Source organism: Triticum dicoccoides, chromosome 2A (genome assembly GCF_002162155.2).
Source record: "Triticum dicoccoides isolate Atlit2015 ecotype Zavitan chromosome 2A, WEW_v2.0, whole genome shotgun sequence".
NCBI classification, from domain to species: domain Eukaryota; kingdom Viridiplantae; phylum Streptophyta; class Magnoliopsida; order Poales; family Poaceae; genus Triticum; species Triticum dicoccoides.
Genome location: NC_041382.1, coordinates 31708455 through 31716761, shown reverse-complemented (window position 1 = coordinate 31716761; position 8307 = coordinate 31708455). Strand labels below are relative to the sequence as shown.

Genomic DNA, 8307 nt, shown 5'->3' with positions numbered 1-8307 from the left:
AAATAGTAAAGAAAATAAAAAAATCTGAAACTTTGTAACATGAAAGATGGTCAAACTTTGTAGGCTATTGCAAGTTTTCATGCTAAAATATCATGTAGAGAAAGTTGTATGAACTAATTTCAGATTTCACTGAAAAAAGTGCTCAAAACTTCAAGCACTGAAATCTTTTTTGTGTGTAGTGCTCCTCGAATAGTTTTTTTGGCATGAAAACTTGCAAGCACCTTCAAAGTTTGATCATATTTGGTGTTGCAAAGTTTCAGTTTTTTTTCTGTTTGTTTGATTTTACTGTTCATAGAGGGTGCGTGGGCACCCGGGAGCTGAAAAACCACTATCATAGCACTGCCATTTTATAAAAAGGGACTCCAGCGCCAGAGCGCCTATTTCCACTAAGCTATGGGTGCTATTTCACATATGTCGATGATAGCGTCTTGTGCAGTGTCACTTTTATATAACGAGTGTATTGTGCAGTCTTACACGTTGTCATAATAGTGACGCCAATACAAAAGAGCACTATACTACAATTGTTCATAGAAAAACTTAGAACAAATTCAATGATACCACTTTACTACAATTGTTCAAAGAAAAAAAATTGTAAAAGAATTACCACTATTGTAACAAATACCTTAGGGGTTTGAGTGACCATTGTGCAGTAGCGGCCGCCAGAGGAGCGGCATGGTGGAGGAGGCGCATGGCGGTAGAGCAAGTGCACCATCGTGGGCCTGGCTCTGGTGAAGAAGTAGTGGTGGAGGACATGGTGGACGAGATGTTGGCGAGCAAGCATGTGATGGCAGAGGAGGACCCCAATGGCAGAGGAGGCATGCCATCATAGGTCTAGATCTGTTGATGACGAACCCCATGCGCCGGCACGTGAGTGGAGGAGGCCATGATGGTTGATGAGGTGACCATGGGCTAGGAAATGAGGAGCGACAGAGGAAGGGTGGAGCGGGGATTGATCCGGCATTTGAGGCAGTGAAGGCAATGGATCTGGTGCCATTGAGCTAGGAACCAGTGACGTGGTGGGCTCCGGTTGCAGAGGAGGCGGGGGAGCAGGGGTGTTAGGGTTCTCGCCGCGGGGAAACTGAAATGGATAGGCACCAACCTGAGCTTAAACAGGAGGGGGGGGGGGGCAACACATCGCTATCATGTCATGCGGAAACCTGTCAATGGAAGCTTCACCGTGTGATTTACAAATGAACTGAGAGCGATACGCCCTTGCCGTCAGATTTTTTATGGAACCGTTGGTGACGTGGTTCCCTTTGAAAACAGACGCCAATAGGTCCTTCAACGGTGCGATAGGGGTATTTGTAGTAGTGTCAGGGACCGCCGTTAAATTAATGGAACTAAAGATAGCATGCCTCTACTTGAAAAAAAGAAACAGAAGAAGAATATTATTTTTAAGTTTTCCTTTGTCTCTAGATGGTTACATATCCAAGCTCTAATACAACTTTTCGTGGGAATAATTGATTTGTGGATAATTACACAAACTAGAATATCTCATTAATAAGTCTGTATTTATATATCTTCTGCCAAATGAAGCCACGACTACTAGTTTGCCTATAAATAAAAGGCGTAGAACCTTATTTTACTGTAAACTAGCAAGTGTAATATGAATAAGAAGATAAATCTTGGACTGCATTTGTGTCCTTGTTTGCCTGCCTGCATAAGATTAGTAATCTTCTTAATTGTGGGACTAGTATGAAAGTATCCATCACCAAGCTATTTTTATACAGCAAATCTAGATATTTTTGGTAAACGTCAGAGAAGACCACTGTAGAACTCGTGGTGTGCCGTACTACATCGATCTAATATGCTTCTTCCGTAAGAATTTTATAAAGGCAATTGAACGACACTTGGGCATTAATAATAAAGGTACTCAATGAACAGGCGGGATGATTATACGAACGCCGTGCGTTTTGACAAAGATATCAAGACAATTGAGAAAATGCTGCTTCGTAAAGATCACCCACAACCAATGTTGATCTCTATACTTGGGGAGAGTGGTGTGGGAAAGAGAACACTCGCAAGTATTATCTCGGATAATATGAAGGCGATTAATCATTTTGAAATTCTAGCTGAGACTGCTGGGTACAACATGCCCACCACAGAAGCTCTCCTTCAAAAAATCCACTACCAGATAGCACATCAAGGGACACGAGGACGTCAGCCAGATGACGAAGAAGGCATTGATATCACTGTCACTGACAAGATTCGTCGCCTCCTGGAGAAAAAGAGGTACCTGGTGATTATTGGTGACATATCCTCCAAAACTATGCTCAACTGTTTGTGGGCGTGCCTGCCAGATGACAATAATGGCAGCAGGGTGGTGCTCATATTGGATACCGAGAATGAAGAAGTCGCATCATATGCTAATGCCATGAACAAAAATGGCATCAACGGAATCCACCAGTTGAACCGCTTGGATGAAGAAAGAAGTGGACAGTTGTTCTGTTCGAGGGTCTTGAGGAAACGAGAATACAACGAAAATGATGAATACATGAGCATATACGACAGATTCATGTTCCGCTGGAGGAAAGAACAGTCCAACGAAGAGGGAAACATGAGGAAGTACCACAAGATCGTTTACGATATAACAGGGGGTTACCCTCTGGCTATAGTGGTTCTGGCCGGATTACTCCGATTCAAGGAGAAGCCGGGACAGTGGGAAGCACTGCTGCAACAGCTCAATTCTGCTTCTGCATCAGGAATGGAAGAAGCACAGGGCAACCAGATAACTGGAGCTGGACTGCACAACAAGTGGGAGATGAGCCCTACAACAGCTAACCTGTCCACAGGAACAACGATTGAAAGGGTCTTCTGGCAAGCTTTGAAGACCTTCCCAATGATCTCAAGTCATGCCTCCTCTACTTCGCCGCTTTCCCCAAGAATAGCGCTCATTATGCCGATGAGTTGGTGCGGATGTGGATGGCCGAGGGATTCATCAAGCCACAGAAGGGCAAGACTATGGAGGAGCTCGGTCACAACTACCTCAAGGAACTGGTGGTGAGATGCCTTGTCCAGATTGAAGACATGAATGACGTTGGTGGCATTAATAAGGTCATGGTTCACAGAAGCTTCCATGGGTTCCTGCATTCAGAGGCTCACGAGGCTGGCTTCATTGAGGTTCATGACAAACATGACATCTTTGTTCCACCATCGGTGCGCCGACTCTCTTACCACAGTCTCAACGGCAGATATACCACATTCACCAACAAGTTCCCTAAGCTGCGTTCCTTCTTGTGCCAAGTCAGTGTGTTAGACCAGGACCAGGATGCCAACAAGGATTGGTATGATCTCAAGTTTCTGCGTGGGTCCAAGTTCCTGCGTGTAATCTCCAGTAAGGGATTGAGGCTTGATAGTTTGCCCGATGAGATTGGTGACCTGGTCCACTTGCGGTACCTGCGTGTTCAATGCCTGGACCTGCAGGAGCTCCCATCAAGCATTAAGAGACTGCTCAATCTGCAGACACTGGACTTAAGGGGTACTCAAGTCAACAAGATTGACGCATGCTTCTGGAAGATTAAGACGCTGCGACATGTGTTTGCAGACAAGCTCATGCTTCCAGCGTCCATCACAGAAGAACTGAACGAGCTGCAGACGCTACATGGTGTAAAGCCTGACAATGAAGGAGAATGGAATCAACATAATTGCCCACTGCTTAAGATGACCAAACTCCGGTCATTGAACCTGTGTGGGTTCAAGCATGACAAGCATGGGGCTGCACTGGAGGGTGCCCTCACAAAGATGCATCTCCTTGGCCGCTTGAAGCTGCAAGGTGATGTGATTCCTTCATGCGTCTTCACTGCACACAGCCTACGATACCTTCAGATGCTAGTCCTTAGTGGCACTATCAAATGGGCTGAGGTTGCATCAGATGTTCGCAAGGTCCGACCGAACCTCGTTCAGCTCATAGTGTTCAAGAGTAGGAGTGAGGAGGTGCCCCATCACATCAAGGACCAACTGCAGGAGATGCTAGAGGTAATCGATGAATAGAACTGGATTATGCCTTCTCATCTCATCTACAAACTCATGTTGCCAGTTCAATAAATTGGTTTGGTGCCTTACAAACAAGAAGAAAGTTGCGGTAGAGCTGAATGGTACACTACATAAGGTGAAGGAAAATGTGTCTTTGTTTGTCACTCGTGTCTCCAAATGTCTTTAGTTCGTGAAACAATGTAGTATTGTACCGTGTTACTATGTCATAGTTGCTTCCAATCTCTATTTATTTATGCCTTCTTGTTGTTGTTGTTGTTGGTGGTGTTGTTGTAACTGCAAACCATTATGTGTGTCAAATAAAAGCAACAAAAAAATTCATTCACATTCAAACCGTGGGGTAAGTTTATATACCATATCTGGCTAAGAGAGAGAGAGAGGATAGCCCTAAGAGCAACTCCAATAGCCCCTGTAAAAAACTTCCTGTAAAAGTCATTTTACGGGATGACCATATAACTTAGGGGAAATTTCTAACACATACTTTCCTTAGTTCCCGTAAAAAAATCCTATGTCCTATTAAACGATGATGGGGCCCGTAAGCCAGTGGCACGGTGTTGGGAGGCATGGTGACAGTGCCCGGAGAGGTGAGGCCGAGTAGGGGAGGCGCGGCGACGGCGGCCGGCCTGGCGGTGGCAGCCGAGTGCCGTGGTGGCTGGTCTCGCGGCGTGGCGGAGTGACCTACGTACAAGTCAGCGGCGCTTGAACTGGCAGCCGTCCTCGCGGCGGCGCAACCACGCGGCATGGCAGGGCAGTGGAGGCGTGGCGGCGCGACGGCAGAGGCGCAGCAGCTGTCCGGCGGCGGTCCGGGGCTTCTCACGTGATGTTTCAGGCGGTTACCCGCCCGCCAAAATTATATGGGAAGGTCATCTTTACGTGAACATGAGGGACGAGGGAGGTGATTACACAGGTTCCCATAAAAAAGTTCATGAGAGCTGTTGGAGGCTTTTTCCTGCCCCAAATTCCCTTAAACAGTAGTTTTTTGGGGATAAGGGAGCTTTTGGAGTTGCTCTAAGTAAGTTTATGGAAAGTTGCAGCATTGTTCTAAAAAATTGCAAATATGTTTTGTTGTATTGAGCATTTGTGTATTTCCCACTGGAGGGGCTAGGCTGCTAGGAAGTAGATGTTGTTCGGGGAAAGGTCTCAAATTTGATTGCTCAGTTTCAGTGGGATAGCAAAGCCAACTCCTCACAGCAAAAACCCTGCATTCACTACAAGAGAGCATACCATTAGGAGGAACATATGCTATACACCGGGCACTGGATCTTCCGCTGACGTTGTGGTGGCCCTAGTGATGTTGGAGGGCGTCGGTGTCGGGGAGGAGGCCGATAGTGACGGGGTGACCACACAGGGGGCGCGCCGGAGACCCGGCGGCACCACCCCATGAGGGTGGCGGCTTCGGGAAGGCCAGATCAGCATGGGAAACCCAGTGGCACCACCCTGGGAGGGCAACGGCATCCAGAACGAGGTAGTAGCATCGAGGATCGAGGAGACGACAAGGCGGAGGGGATTAGGGAGGAGGACAGGAGGAGCAGGGGAGGCGGTGGTGGATATGTTTACAGGCATGAATGGCCGCACTTATAAGGTGCGGCCATCTCAACCGTGAACTGACAGGCCACAATGACGACCCGTCTATGGTGCCCATGGCCCGTCGGCTATGGACAAAGAGGCCCGTCAGTGGTCAGCAGGGTTTTGGGTACCGGGCAGAAAATTAGGATACTGTCCGGTATCCGCGTTTCTCGCTACCCCATGAGAAAGTTGCGTACCGAGCAAAAAAATTTGAATTTTATGAAATTCACCGGCAACAGTATGGTCAAGTAGGACAGGTAAGGTGCAGTGGTTTGGTTGTAAATATGATTGTCCCATCTCCGCGAACCTGTTGGTTCCTTCTTCGAGTCCCGGTATTTCCATCTCTGCTGGGTTTTTTTGGGTTAACCAACTGTTAAATAAAAATTCACAAACACAGTTGGAGAATCGGTCCCACCACCACGCATAGGTTGAGGACGGACGGTGAGAACCTACCACTGCGCCAACAACGAGTTCGCAAACTACTTGAGCTTAGAACTAATATATTCCTAGTTTACAAAATTTTGAATTCAAATTGTGTTTAAAAATTCAAACGATATTTCCTCGGAATTTCATGGTAACCACGGTATACGCGTTTCTCACCCACCCTTGGTATTTTCTTGGGATTCGGTAGCCAAAACGTTGGTGGTCAGACCACTGGCAGGCCAAGTAAAATGAGCCCGCTTGTGATGTACCTCTTATGTTTTGTGTTTTGGTTTCTAAGGTAATTGATGGTTGGTTTAGGGTCGAAGATTTAGGTGTTTAGTGTTTTTGTTTGAACATATTGTTTGGGTCCTATACGTTTTTCATTGGGTCTCGTATATACAAAACTTAGGCGATCTGTCTAGTTAATATCAAGGGAAAATATACCGCGCTACAGCAAAATAGTGCTGACCTCAAAATACGCTATTAGCGTGTTATATTGCGCTATAGCGTGTTATTAGCGACGTGTTCTACACTTATATATTTAGCGAGGCAATTTTTACTATACTATAGCGTGCTCGCTATTTTTCAGTGGTTAATATAGAAGACCCTGGTCGCATATGTGGGTGTTTGAACTATAAGTTGTTGTTTTATTCAACAAAAACAAATAATATAATTAGGGTAGTTTCCTAATACAGTTTGTCTAATTCACATCTAGATGTTTTTTAAGGATGTCACATCTAAGCTCCCACAAATATATAATGCAATAAAAAAACAAAAAAATAGGAAATAAAAATAGACCACAAACAGAATAGGCATCAGCTTAGATGTGACTAGATGTGTCCTAGACAGACCCTTCCTAATATTATTTTAAGCTTATATACATACTTGCAATAGATTTACACAAAAATAAATCCCTCATTTAAATTGATCCTCTATTTATTTAAGTTTGATGGTAAAGAATTTATAATTAAAGTTTGGCTTACCAAAAATATACCTGCACGATGGGCAATCCAGCCGCTGAAATGCGCTGCATGGTATGCATGAACGACCTGATCTGTGTTGTCGTCCACAAGTCGGCCATACAGCGTCATGTGCATAGCAGGGATGTTCCCAATATTATCTATCTATTATTATATTATTAAAGGGGCATGCTACGCGTTCGTCGGCTGACTTTTTCAAAAAATCGGCCGGGGCGCAAGCCGTCCGGTTGTACGACACAAGGCCTCCAGTCATTTCTCTTCTTTATTTTTTGCAACAAGACCATTGTTGCACAATCTCTGTTATAACAGGACCTTTCTTGCAAAAGCATTTCTGACCTCTTGTTGTATTTCTACAACACGACTCTTGTTGCAAAATTTACAACTACATCTCCAGTCTTTTCTCTGTATTCCTACAACAAAACCTTTGTTTCAAAAAAGATTACAACATAAATCATGTTACAGAAGCTCATCGCCCCGTCGTATTCCTGCAACAAGACATTTGTTGAAAAAAATTGCAACAGAGGCCATGTTGAGAAAACTCGTCGATGCGTCGTAATTGCACTAGTTGTGCCACCGTCATTTGAAACTAGTAGTCGAGCACCAGCCTTGTAGCAACGGTGACGATCTTAATGGCAGTGCGGCCTGACGGCCTCCTAGCAACCACGAACAGCTCTACCGCGTTTCCACAGATTGTCAGCCTGGGACGCCATGGCTTGCTGCAAAAAGGGGGGAGTGGGAGAAGTAAGGGATGCTTGCTGCAAGGGATGAGGAAAAGCAATGGTTGCTTGCTGCAAGGGATAGCAAAAGCGCATTGGCTGCTTGACTGGAAGCCGCTTCGTGCACAAGGAACAAAAAGATGTATGCAGTGACCTGAGAAATAGAGGAGACGTGAGATATTTTGGGGGAGAGGGAAAGGCCTTGATTTCTCTAGAAGAGATAAGATTAAGAGGAAGACGTGGGCCAAGATGGCACGTGGCGGACTATAGAGGCGGTCGACGTTCGCATGAGATCCGGCGGCGGAAAGGAAAGCAGGAGAAAAGAAGGGGTGTGCTACACGTCCACCGGCTGATCTTTTCAAAAGATCGATCGGGGCACGAGCCGTCCGATTATACGACACGAGGCCACCAGTCATTTATCTTCCTTATTTTTTGCAACAAGACAATTGTTGCAAAATCTCTGTTGTAACAGGACCTTTCTTGCAAAAGCATCTCTAACCTCTTGTTGTATTTCTACAACAAGACTCTTGTTGCAAAATTTGCAACTACATCTCCAGTATTTTATCTGTATTCCTACAACAAAACCTTTGTTTCTAAAAAAATACAACATAAATCATGTTACAGAAGCTCAT

The 8307-nt window shown here is 45.3% G+C and overlaps 1 pseudogene; it reads left to right on the top strand.

Moving 5' to 3' along the window:
• Positions 1–1876: 1876 nt before the first annotated feature.
• On the top strand, positions 1877–3990 carry LOC119357505 (annotated as a pseudogene).
• Positions 3991–8307: the final 4317 nt, after the last annotated feature.